General features: G+C 36.6%; 1 protein-coding gene across 5 annotated transcripts in view; it reads left to right on the forward strand.

Moving 5' to 3' along the window:
- Positions 1-14,117, forward strand: part of LOC135682199 (voltage-gated inwardly rectifying potassium channel KCNH6) — a 50,636-nt gene that overhangs the window by 10,354 nt on the left and 26,165 nt on the right. Inside the window, exon 1 of one of the 5 annotated variants that reach the window (XM_065196976.2) lies at positions 3,154-4,609. The exons of 3 other annotated variants lie outside the window; for them this stretch is intronic. The gene's annotated coding sequence lies outside the window, so the exon portion shown is untranslated. Of the gene's footprint in view, positions 1-3,153; positions 4,610-9,338; positions 12,145-14,117 lie in introns of those variants that run through there. One more of the 5 variants, XM_065196979.2, reaches the window with a different exon arrangement.

Raw genomic sequence — 14,117 nt, forward strand, 5'->3', positions numbered from 1 at the left:
TGATGATGATGATGGTCTCAATCATTAAGTCAATGTGATCTCAACATCAGGACCAAGGGGGTAAGGACAATAATTCCTTCGAGATCCTGGATAGGATCGAAGAGTGGTAGTTCTAACTCTGATTATTTGAGTTGCATTGCCAATCACAGTCCTTGTGTAGAAGGGTATTTCCATTTTAAATTTTGACTTAAGATCAGTAGCTGGACAAGAATACTTTGAACAAGAAATTAAAGAAAATTTCAAATTCTGTTTGCAGCAGAAAAAATTGTGTTATGCTTGGGACCTCATTAAGTGTTTCAAAACTAGTTTTTAAACAATTGAAGAATCGATGCAAATTTAGTCTTTTGCAATCGAGGTTTCTTCTTCTGCTACAACTGTTCAATGCGATAATATTTCGTAAAACTATGGGTAGGTCTTTTTTTTAATATGGTGACATAAGCAAATGCATTGCAAATGGCTTACAGATTTGCTTCCAAGAAACTTCTGAGAATTTCAGCGTATCTGCCTCAACTCAAGCTTAGGATTGTTACACAAACACATAAATAACTGTAGCTGCAGATATTTCAAAATATTTTGATTGGTGTCTTGCTCTGCACATTTTATGCTTGTAGGAAGAACACTGAATAATATTATCAAAAACAAGAGCTCCCAATTCTCTGACATTGCGGTTTAAAGAACAGTGACTAACCAGCTTTTATCGAGCTTGAATCGGACCTGAAGGGTGGATCAGAAGCCCGGAACAGCAAGCAACTCGCGTTACAAAGCCTCTTAGGGCCTATTTTGCATGGGTTTCAGCTATGTACTGCGCACTAAATCTCTTGATCTTCAAAGAGGTGGGAGTAATACTGAGCATAACGGGCATATATAGTGCTTAGCTCATTGTTCTGTGATGTGTGCGTCGGGTGTAAGCAGCTTGCTTCTCTAATGCTCTAAAATATACCTGTGGAAAGGAAATTTGTATGATGTCATTCTTAATCTTACCATTGCATTACGAGATAGAATAAACGAGGTATTCAAACAGTTTACTACTGCCAGCAGCCGAAACATTTGAACAGTTTGCACTTAAGGTATGGATTTTTAACTGCTGTTTCACCTCTTTTTCATTAGTAGTTTATTAAGCATGAAAGTTTTAATTGTTATATTTGTTTATTTTTGCATTAAACTTTCAAATCAGTTTAGAATTCTTGTTTTTCCCGAGAGAAATAAAACTGTTTACTCTATGATTGCGATAGGCTGAGCTGATATCGATCTTCTTTGGCTCTGTCGAAAGGGTGTTATGTGTAAAGCAACAAAAGCTAGAAGCACTTTTGCTCTTCTGACAAACTGCTTATTTCTTATTCACTGCTTTACACGTAAGTGGCAAATTTTTGCCCAAATATTCCCATTGCCGAAGGATTTTAGTAGAAAGTAGAACAATTATGTCCATAGTCTATTTAAGAACAATATACTTTTCTTAAAAGGCAAATAAAAAAAATTCTAAAATTCTGGTAAAATGCAATGGAGGTTTCAACAGCAAAAGAGTACAAGCAAAATTGAATTGACAATTGGTGCACGTGGTTGAAGCATTATAGGGCTTTTAATCTAGGCTGGGCTTGTAATCAATATTGTAGAGATCACTGCCAGGACCCTAGCTGAACTCGGCACTGTCCATTCCAGAGATTTTTAGCAAAACTATTGCTGAACTCGGCACTGTCAATTCCAGAGATCTACATCAGAACCTTTGCTGAACTCGGCCCTGTCCATTCCACATCATTGTACGCTAACTTATCTAGCTTTGTGTTGCGAAGAGAAAAATTCCACCCTGAAAATGGTTACTGACAATGATAAACTCTTTTTGAAAATTAGAGCTGAAAACGTCTCTTCCCAATAGACATTCTTCCATCAAGTATAAATTAAGAGGAATGAAATGTTTCTGGCAACTTCACTGGTTTTTCGTGTTCTGTGTATTTTCTCAAAGAGGAATTGGGACAAGTAAAGCTAGACTAACTTCCAGAGAAACCAGTTGGTATGCAGAATTCGTACTGAGGTCATGCCTTCAAATCCATATTCTTCAATGCATCGACAAAATTAATTATGTTTGCTGCTATTTTGTTTCTAGCAATACGTATTGCAAATCAAATAGGATTCTGCCAGCACCTTTATTGACCATAAGGACAGCAGTCTGAGCGATTTTCTTTATGCCAATAAATCTTTAAGCACATTTTCTTGATTGATGGAGGCTTTATTTGCTTGGTGATATGTTTCTGTATTTGTCGGCACCTTTGTTCCTTTGAATGTGTTATGATTCTGTTACGAGTTAGCGAAATTTTATTTCTTTGATTTAATCAAGAGGTCGAAGCGAATTCAGTGTCATTTCTGCAGGTGTAAGCGAGCAGAAAAATATTCTGCTAATTTTTTGATGACGATTACAAAAAGATCCCGAGTCATGGCCTATATGGTCTCTGCTAGCATAACCAAGTTCAGTCTTCTTACTCCATGAATATGAAATTAAAACAAGAAGCCCCATGGCAACACATCGGATTAAATATGAATTATTGCAGCAAAGCAGGCTAACGTTGTAAAACTAGCGAGCGAGGAAAGAATTGAATTGCATGGATAGCATTGTCAACTAAGAAGTGAATTATTAAAGATTTTATTCTGCTCTCACCTTAACAAACGCTTCACACTGGTAAACAGGCATTTTTAAGGGTTATGGTTATCAACTTCTTTCACTGTTTATCATCACAGTACAATTAAACTCAAGTGATCGACTCCATTTTGTGCGCATAATTGTCATTCAAAGGATGAAAGGAGGCATGAAATAGAAACGTTTGCTATGAAGTATTAATTAAGACCCTAATCTAATATAGGATATGTTTAAAAGTTGTCGACTTCTGTCTCTTTCATAAGCGCTTCTGGTCTTTGCAGAAGATACAGTTACTTCCTCTTAATGCTTTGCTATTGTTAATAAAGACGGTTAAGAATTTTTTTAGTTTGGGGTTCCTTTTCTTTCCTCATTTAGAACATGCTAGAGCAGGCAGCGCGGAGCAGAGGGAGGGGGGGGGGGCATGGGGACTTTTTGAAAAAAATGCTAAATATCAAGTAATAAACTACCAGTAAAGCCTCTTTTTATACGGTTTTAGCCCCCCCCCCCACTTGTTTTAGACTCCCCTCTTTTCTCAACGCTCCGCGGTGCCTGTAGAGTCTGTGTATTAGGAGGCATTTTGAATTAGGAAAATCAATATTGAGGAAGCCTTTATCTTGGAGCTACTTAAATAGTTCGTACCTTTACCGTCAATTGAGAACTATTAACAAAAAGTAAATTAAAACGATCTCACCCGTTGATGTGTTGAGAAGACGCGTAGGGAAAATCGAGTTCTGTTTGCTTCAATTCAAGATACCCTTACTAACTTACTCTACGATTATTTATACCTTAACTCTAAAAATAAATCTGCTGACGAAGAATATGTGAGTATAATGTAATGATGATGTAATGGAGATGGAAAGTTCTAGATTGAGAAACGAGAGAGGCTGAGTAAGCATGACGCATTGTAGCAATGTAAAGCTGAGAGAAACAGTTTAAATTAACAGCACTATAAAATAAGTAAATACTCTATCGCTACACTACTACTGACTCTATTTCTCGTAACCAAGGTTCTTGAAAAGTATAGTATCCTAGGTACTAGGAGCAGCGAAAGAAAATAATGGGTGGAGGAGCTGCGAGGGAGAAGGAGGAAGAGAATAGCGGCAGACCTTTCCTCTTCTCCTCCGCCCTCCCCCTCCTGTTCCCCGCAGCTTCATCATTTCTAACTCATCATCTCCTTCTCCAATAGCCTCTGTGGAGGAGAGTAGAGCGGAAATGAAAAGGAGCAGAAATTCATTTCTTGTTAATTTGGATATTGGAAGTCAGTGTTTTCGTAGGTTTTACGAGCGATTCATTGACCTCCTTTGACAGAGAGTGCATTTTTTCAGTTCCTAACGTCTATCAATACATTGTTTGCAAAACATCACAAAAGTCGTTAGGACCCTTTTTTAACATCTATTGTGAAGTACATTAAGGGGATTTGAATGTTAAGAAAATCTCTGCAAAATTTATAAACTTTCTTTGAAATGGTAGCATCTAAGGTCTATTCTTTGAGTTCTTTAAGTCAGTGTATTGTATTGTATGTCTAGTATTTCTCGTCCCGGTTGTCGTCGTTTGCAAATACTAAAATAATTTTGATAAAGAATTGCTTGTTTTATTGGCAGTGTTGTAATCCTTGGCATATCCATGACCGCGCTGTGTCGACTAACGCCGTCGCCGTCTATGAATATTGATTGAGACGCCCTCAGCAGCCACGCTCAAGCCAACAAAGCCCAATAATAGGCGAAATTTTCTGTGTACAAAGGCACCCCGGTTATAATTTTCATAAAGGATTCAAATCACTTGTTTCCAACTCGAAATTTGCATGCCATCTTCTGCACGGTCTTAATCCTGCTTTTGATTGGCGAACGTCTTGTTCGTTCCCTGTGACAAGCCTTGGAATGAAATTATCAACAAACAGGTCATAATAACCAGTACAACAGTTTCTAGCGAAAACCAAGTTGACGAGCAGCTTTATGCAGGCGCTTTCATTGCGAGCAAGCTAAGGTTAGTGTATCGTTAGTCTTTTGTCCAATAACCTTAGACATCATATTTGATACAATCACGATACTTCCAGGCCATGTGTCAGCCAATTTTCTTCGTTATCTCAAGTCTTGATTTGTAATCTGTACTGCATAATCGCGCACTGGGTTTACATTGGTGTCTTTACCGCTTATTTCTTCCATCCGTTTTGATTCGCACTTGAGTTTGTGAAAGGACAGCCGTTGGCCTACCAGTAAACATGTTTTAACTTTTTTTCTTCAGTTGGATGCATTTTATCGAAAAATTTTTTGTCAAGGCTTACGGTGGTTGATCAGCTTTTAAATTAGCTTCTGCACTTGTGTGTTTGGTTTTTTCAACATCGCAAAATTATATTTTATCTGACAAATAGTCTTAACCCAAACGGCAAAATAGTTTCTGCTCTGTTTTGTCTTGCTTTGTGCCAAACTGAGAATTATGATATATTCATGTGATGGAGTGATATTCCCTGAAAAGGAGAATTAGACAGAATATCGTGCTCTCTCGATCCCGTGTTGCAAGTTCATGCTACTTATCTTTGTCATGTTTTATTCTCATCTTAATAATGCCATCTAAGAAATGATATTTTGTCTTTCTAATAACAGTCTGGAGTTAAGGAATATTAGCGATGAAACATTTTATGGATTTTAATTACAGTTTTTTGCTAATTGATATATTAATCTATGCACCGGCTGTTTCCCGCAAAGATTCGAACCATTTTGTTGTGATGAATATTACAAGCAAATTTTGTGAAGATTGTCTTGTGAAGTTACCACAAGGCTGTATGCCGGCAAAGTATGGTAGCGCAAGGATCATTCATATATACCGTTTTCTTGGCTTTCAGTATCGAAACTTTATTCTAGATGCAAAAAAAGGCAAGTTTGCGTATGAAATGTGAAATAAATAGCTCGTAAAAGGACCTCATGCAAGGAATGCAATGTTTCATGTATGCCTCTTCACATCTGAAGAAATGCTACTGGAAAACTGTTGTCGTATGTCGTATTCATTTTATGTTTTGGTCAACGACATACAACTCTTGGAACTACATTATTTATCTTCATGCGTACAAACCGTTGAAATCATGTTGGTACAACCGAAAAATTAGCACCATAGCAGTTGCTGTTAGCGTTATTTGGACTTACGGGAAGTGGTTCCTTTGAAATCATGGTTATTCTTCTACTTTTCTAGTAGCCCGCTGAATTAAGCGTCCTTTCGTTGAAGTCATAATCCTACGAAAAAACTAACTTCCAGCACCTGCAGCTTGTTTCCGACTCACCATTTCGCACAACATGTATCTCGGTACTCTCATCTAGCATGGACTAAGGTTTGAGCTTTTTTTACTGTGCTAGTGAGGCTTGGTAAGGTTTGAGAAAAAATGCAACGACGAAGCCAAGCGTTTTTTCGATTTCTATACAGCTATAGCTGTCAGTGATGCTCTCATTGGAAGATGGTATCCGCATTGGCTCATCATGTTATAATGAAGACAGTTTTTCCGCAGAATTTAGGCTTACAATTTAATGTCATTAGATTGCTTCTAGGCTGTAAATCTCTCGACTGGGCTACAAAAATTATAGATGCACGGAGAGCCTTAGCAATTTTCATTAAAGATGTTTTCTGTGATGTCAAAAGACCATTTTCATAAATCAAATATAGGACTTTGGTGATGCTTTAACGAGCTACTATTTGAAATGAATAGCTAATATTTAGAGATTTTTTGTTTCGTAGAATGAGCACAAAAAATCTTTATTTGTACAAAATATCAGCATTTTGGTTTGATTGCACCAAAGTCAACGTCTAGCCACAACATATTCAAACGCCAGCAGCTTCCATGTTATTACATTTCCCAAAGTCTCTGTTTTGTGCATTTTTATCGAAGTTTACGTCATGCTCAGATTTGATCACGGTTATAATTCATGATTTAAGTATGTGTTATGGTGTGATCTAAGGGTAATGAATAATGTAATCTATATACTGTTTTGACGTTGCCTGAGCTTTGACGCAAAACTTGCTGCTAGTTTCAATTCTTCGTCTATTGCTGTTCCAGACTTGCGTGTACGGGAACTTTTTGTCAAACCTTTGCTATTGACGAGGATCTAATTCATCTTCGGCGCGCTTCAAAATCTCCTCTTTTGTAAAGCACATGCACTGAGACAGCGTGTTGTTAGTCTTCTAGCGTTTAAATCGATAAAGACGAGTTGTTGTAATTGTTGTATTGTAAACTAGCACCTATTCTATTGTGATTTCAGATTTTGAGGGATGCTCCCTATCATGGATATGGAGGCATAAGAGCTGTTCATACTACCGAAAGTAAAATACACCTTTATGACCACTATTGTTCTTTGGGGACTCATGCCCTCCCCCCCCCCCCCCCAGTTGTGTATAGCCTAAAAAATGTAGAGGGGGCCATAGCGCTTTCTCTGTTTTCTATATAAAATGAACGTTTCAATTGTTTTCGTTTGCATGTCTCCTCAATATCATTTTCATTATCTTTCTACTTTTTCTAGTTTAAGTCATCTTTCAATGTCTACCTGTTACTTAAATAGAAAAATCTTCAAACTGAAAAATTTAAAATAGTAAAATTTTGCCAGCCGTTATCAAGAGGTCTTTTGAGGTCACATATGAGGCAAATGTCAAAAAGTACTATCGGTTCAATCAAAGATTTGATCCTGACAAAAATTAGCCTGCGTCACAGACGCAGGCTAGACAAAAATTAGCCATGATATTTTAGAATCACCCAGAGATAAAAGAAGGGGGTGCAGCCCCTTAGCCCCCCTGAGCCCCCCGAGCCCCCTCTTCTACAGCCCTGCCTCCCCCCAAAGGTTTTAAGATTCCTTGAAATCCAATCAACAGTCACTTTCGTTCCTATTATTCTCAAGAATGATGCCCCTCCAATAATTTTATACTTTTCTTGGATCATTCTAATTAAATGATTTCTTTTCCATTCAGTTCATAGATAAGGGTAATCGTATCTCATTTCACGAAACCAATACCTTTTGCTAACAAGACATAATTCTAGTAACAATAAGTTCTATTACTGTTATTAAATATTCTCACTTTAGGAAACGCAGTTTGATGATGAAACTTAATACCAATACAACGACAAAAAAGACATCGTGGTTCTTTAACTTAAATCCATCGTTAAAATCAATGATAAATTGACATATTTGACAAAATCCGAGCAATAAACAATCTAGTGAGAAATACAGTGCGATTACATAATAACAAAATCAATGCATTAGGCATTTAATAAAGTTGAAGAAACTATAAAAAGGAAAAGATAAACAAAGAGGATCGTAAATTATTCTTCATTATTAAATATTCTATTCTTTATACTTTATCATAAATTTGTTTGTTCATACAACGATTATTCCTCTCCAAGCTAGTGCTATTTCGTGCTTTGCACCTATTCGAGTCAGTCATCCTACTAATTACGTAGCTATTAAATTACAGCCATTCGTTTCAATTTGTGAAGACGCTTTCTAATCATGTTGACCATTAATTAACACAACTGTGAGGATGTGAGAGGGTTAACCGATGAAAATCTTGAAAGATTTTCAATATTGTTTATAGTTACACGTTTAGAAATTGCGACTGTTAGGTAAATTCATGAATATTTTATTGTACACTGCTTAAACCAAACCTATAGCGTGGTTTCTTTGCATTTAAACCTATCCTTGGATTGTAATTGCATTACAGATATCTGCAAAGCATGGCTGACTTTTCCCATGAATTCCTATTCTACCCTTTTTTAATCTATTTACCCTCTTGCCTTATGATCGCATTTATTGGGGAACTCGGAGGTGAAACTTAGAACTCCCCTCTATCAGTGTTCAGTTCTGATTGGTCAATATGGTATGAGAATTCGTGTCTCTCAGCCCATCAAAGATCTGTCATTTAAACTCCCAAACAAAGGTCCATTTCGTTTAAGAAACTACCTATTTTTACCATTGTGAAAATAATATTTTTCACATAGATGTTCCCCTTGTTTGCTTTTCATTTATTTTGATTAGGTTGTTTTTTAGTCTACGCTGTGTTTTCTGTTACCAGCTAGGAGATCCACTTTAGAAACAGTGGATTTGATAGGATCACTTCAGGTATTTCTGCAACTGCTGTGTGTTTGTTGAAACTGCAATAAAACAATGTATGCTTTGAAAAAAATCACCATATTGTGCCTTCTTCTGTTTTATCAAGGTAGGCCATCGTTTTGCGCGAATTTCCTACTGGAGAAACGCATATCTGGACTTTCGATTCCTCATAAAACGCAAAACTGACGCTCGTTGTTAATAGGAAGTTAGTTTTCAAACTCTCGTTGAAATTCAGTTCTTCATTGCCTCCTCTCCACATCGAGGCTCACTGTGCATCACAGCTCATTACGTTCTGACTTAAAAAAATTTCTATTGGCTATTCCAACTTGCTCAGAAGAAAAACAAGCGACCTCCATGCTACCAGGAGGCCCGAAGAACTCAAATCAGAGTTCGCCAAGTCTGCTCAAATTAGGATTTATAGTAGTGAGATTTTTTTGTTCCCGTTCATTCATTACTTAAGCTAGTCCAACTAAGCAAATATCCTATTGCCTTTTCTTTTTATTCTTCTTCTTTACATTCTTGTTTACTTTCACAAGGTTGACAAATAATTTCAAGCGCACTTGACTGTGAATGACGGCTGTCCTAACTGTCAAAACCGATTTCTATGTTTCCCTTTATCACCGTGTTTATTCTTTGTTTTGTTTATCGTAATATCTATGCCAGATTTGGAGTCTTCATGTTGTCTGTCAGCTAGTTTTTATATAAAGCTGTATTTTCCTTCAAAATGGTAAAATATTTTTAACTCTAAACTTATAATATTCTTAACAACAAGCGATTTCAAGGTCTTCCACGAGTTCCTAAAATCTTGAGTTTTTTTTTGGTTGAAAATCAAGTTCTCTTCTTCTTTATTTTTCACCAATAGTCTTGTTTCATATTGCGAATTGGAGCAAAAGACTCAGTTATCTTATTTTCCCTATTAAATGCCGCATCTAAAATTCAGGTTTTGTAATAAACGCCGTGGCGTTCTTCGGTGGAAATACGGTAACTGAAAACGCAGTAAAGCAGCAACTGGCATGATAAAATGCTCATTTTTCACATTTGTAATTTAATGCAATGTGATGTAATTAGAGAAGCATGTGTGCTCCACTAAGCTTCTCCAGTAGTTAAATCATCACATTTGGCCTAGGCCTTTACAAGACAGCTGTAAAACCCGTCGCCTTCTTGCACTTGTGGTGTAGCACTATAAAACAATGCCAGTCAGACACGACGATGAACACACTAACTGTAGAGCACATGTGTAAACGAGGATATGATGATAAACATGCTAAATGTAGTGCACGAATGAAAATGAGGATATGACGATGAACACGCTAAATGTAGAGCACATGTGAAAACGAGGACATGATGATAAGCATGTTAAATGTAGTGCACGAATGAAACGAGGATATGACGATGATTATGCTAAATATAGCGTGATGACGTGTACAGAGCTTACTCTAGATATCATGATGGAATTGACAGCGATGATCTTTCCAAATGTTGGTTGTATTTTTTTGCTACGATGTCGAGCTCTAGATATCACCGTCGTTGAGCTGATGAAGCCCCGTATGCCGCAGCAAATGTTCAATAAGACTTCATCATATTTTGAATTTTGTTTTTTTAAATTGAATCAGTCTTTATAGAACATTTCCTTGTTGCTTTAAAGTGTTCCTACCTATCGTTTATTATCATATTTTTCATCGTGAGATTCATAGAATCCCTTGAACGGCCCCTCCAGCGTCTCCTCCTTCTGGCACACATTGTTTGCACTTGCTGAATCATTTTAGGTTCAATTTGTTTTTGTTTTTAATAATATAAGAACTCTAGAATGTCTTACACATGTGTGCTAGGGCAGCTGCTCGACTTGTGTATATCCTGTGTTAGTTGTCTAGTTGAATGGCTCGACTCTAACCTTAGCAATAGGCTCATTATCAGCTGTTTGCTGGCATTCGATCAAAAGAGTTCTATAATGTGTCACCAGAACAAATTATTCAATTTCAGGCATTTTCTAGCAAATTTAGCTGATTTCGCATATATAGAAGTATTTCATGATGCTGTTTCAAGATATGTGATCAATTCATAAAACAAGAGATTAAAATTTATTGAAGTCATAATCTTCTTTTATTCTTGAAAAGATCCACACGATCTCCGAGCGGTCTTAACCGCTGATGGTAGACATTGCCTACCAGAAAAGCGCATGTGTCGCTTAGAAACCAAAGCAGCTCATAGTTTTAGCCCCACAGTGCGATCAAGTGAAATTCGTTAATCTCTTCATCGGCTTTGTATTCTAACTCTTTGGTCATACCGTGGTTTGCTGTCTAATTTAGCTATAGCCACCAGGGCTTCTAGACGAAAAAAGTCGTTAATAGCACAACGCAGTGCATCAATGCAGCAGCCACACCTTTTATCGATAATACCTCTTGCTGAATTGTTACTAAAGATTTGTGATTCTAAATCTAAAGTTATTTTCGATCATTCTTAAGAAGAGATTTAAAATCTTTGCTACTGTCCTTTTTCATCACAAAAATATTGTAAGAAGTCACGCATTCTTGCGCAAGACAAGTTTGACGAGTGTTCATCGAATTTTTCTCGTGAAAGTCACGCTTTCCTGCTCGGATAACTCAAAAAGTTGAATTATCAATGCAGTTCGGGCCTGGATAATGTTCTGAATTAATCCTTAAATTTTACCAGTTTTGAGTCACAGCATTCATTTAAAATTATTCTTTTGAAAAAAATTGTTTAGTCAACCGCTGCGCGGCCTATATGATTATTTCTTGGTTCTGCTTTTATGGTTTATAAGACCACAGCTATTTGATTGGTTGCCACACCTCATAGGAAAGGTTTGCAGCATTATTTCTGCCCTTTAGCTTTAAGTATTTGTTGTTTACATATACCTACTTGAGATAATTGTGTACCGAGTCTTACTGCAAGAATAGAGAGAATCGTTCATTCAGATTATCACTCAGTAACAGCCACGCACGTGTGTATATTCCAATTATGGAATGTTTATTGACAAAGTGGCAAACAGGCTTTGTAGTTTCATAAAGTTACCATTCCTCGTTTGCTGGTATCTCCATTAAAGTGGTTGCCGTCGGAGTCCTTGATGTTAAAGACCGCAGATATAAGTGACCAGGTTCTGATGAAGATAGCGGTTTGCTGTTGCGACTGAGGTTGTTTGGCAAGCGCATTTACATCATTAATATGCAGCATTCTATACTACTAAACCATGTTTGTTGCCAGTTGGTCATCCTATAGCGTTGTTGATGATTTACAATTTGCACCGGGATTTAATAGATACCCTACAGGGCAAGGTGAATTTGTTGAATTGAATGACTGGTACCATTAAGTACCCGCTTACATCTGTGTGTACACTTTCTCCGAAACAAATATTGCTAGCGAATTTATTTGCTGAAATTACTTTGACTTTGACTTGCTTTGGACAAGAGCATCTATCTTGAGGTATATTTTCCTCGTTCTCTATTTGTAATCTCCGCGATGAATCTTTCATTCAATTGTTAATTGATTATAGTTCAGTATTCTATGAATAATTTTGCCTTCGTAGCAGCTGCATTATCTTCCATATACCCGAGTTTCTCGATCTGTTTGTCGTTATTAACAGATACTTCGTATTGATAAAGCAAGACTTTCGCTCCTTATCAGCAGGCAATAGATTGCATTAGGTCTAACCGTACATTCATACACTAACTTTGCATTTATGACTAGAGAAATCTTAGCTTCTACCTTTTTATGAGACGAAATGTCAATACAGAAAAGTTTTCGAGCAAAAATCAGACAAAACAGGCAACAGGCCATTGATGTCAACAAAGCATCCCCTCCTTAGTAAACAAACGAATATGCACAAGTAGTTATACTTGGCTCAGTTGAGCACCATCATTTTCGTCAAACAACAAATCTTTAACATTATGTTTAGTAACATTCTGAAGCATGTCATTTTCTATGTTATCTAAGGCATCGATTACGTCATCGCTTTCCTCGTTTGTTGAGTCTTCAATATCGCTTCCAGCATAATTTCAAAGCATGTCACTCTCTGCCTCACATTTGTACTTCCCTACTCCTGGATGTCAAAAAGAACTTAAAAACTCACATAGCAGTGACAAAGATGAGTCCACAGAAATATTTCATCACATCATCCACTGGCAAAACAAGGGCTGCTTTTTAATTGTAGGGCCAAATGTTTTTTAATCTTTTTTACATAACATCAACAGAATTTACAATCTTTTATACATAGAGGCAGATTTATATTTCGCTTTATATAGCAGTACCAGTATAAATATGTATCTGGTCATGCTGATGCTCTTTTTATGATTTTATTTGAAAACCAGGATCATTCCCGTCGCTAAGCTACGTTCTTAGATGAAGAAATAATTTGAAAATAATTAAGCTTTTTCGTTTTACTAGCTATTGACTGCTATTATAAAATTTTGTCCGACAAATTTCGTAACGCACATTGTATTTTTTGTACTGGTTGTTTACCAAATTTCAAAAGCGGGTTTTTACCCTTTCAAAACAGTAACGCAGATTTGATGTTGTTTTCTTTCGCACTGGTGAAACTTAATGTTTGTATGCTTTCCTGTATGTATTATTTTTCATTAACATATCTGCAGATTAAACAAAATTGGATATTCATGTAAGTTTTAAAAGTTCTGAGCTTTTTACAGCGTGCTATGCCTATAGACAGGTAAAATATGGCTATTTTGGTACGGATTCATGAAAATATCGTGCTAATGATGGGTGTTTTAAAATGTTTGTGGAAAAAACGATTCTTGGCAGAAAACGTTTATTTTAGATATAATGCTACTAAATATAAGTATCGATTGTCACTGGCCAGACAGAAGGATTATTTAAAAGCATATGAAAATGAAGTTTGTGTTCATTGCTGTTGGAAAGTAACAGCCAGTAACATTTTTTCAGTATTGTGTGAAATAGTCTTCTGGTTTCGCTTTGGTTAGATTGTTACTGATGACATCAGTGCATTGATTTTGGCAAGTGTTGCATTCGGGCAAATTTTTGCCTTCGTTATCTTTGAAAACAAGTTTCTTTGGACATGCGGGAAGTGCTTTAAAAACTCATACAATCATGCATTAGTGCAGAAAACAAGCCTGGCAAACAAAATTGACACTGAAATTCAATTAAACAGCTTAAGCTATCCAAGTCTTGTAAGAGCCCTCTTTTTAATCTGCAAAAGTTTACACAAGTGTTCTCTCGATGGACGAAAGGTGTTTACTTTTCTATAGATCGTGAAACTCGGAGTTGCGACTTAGGACCGTCCTGTCTATTGCAAACTAACAGTGACCATTATTATATGCAAAAGTCAATTATGATCGTAAGAAAGTACAAATAATACACTTTGATTGAATCTTTTTTGTGTTACTATTGTCTTGTGTATACTGTTACCTAAGCAAGCTACATAT

Source organism: Rhopilema esculentum, chromosome 16 (genome assembly GCF_057945365.1).
Source record: "Rhopilema esculentum isolate cy_ngs chromosome 16, ASM5794536v1, whole genome shotgun sequence".
NCBI classification, from domain to species: Eukaryota; Metazoa; Cnidaria; class Scyphozoa; order Rhizostomeae; family Rhizostomatidae; genus Rhopilema; species Rhopilema esculentum.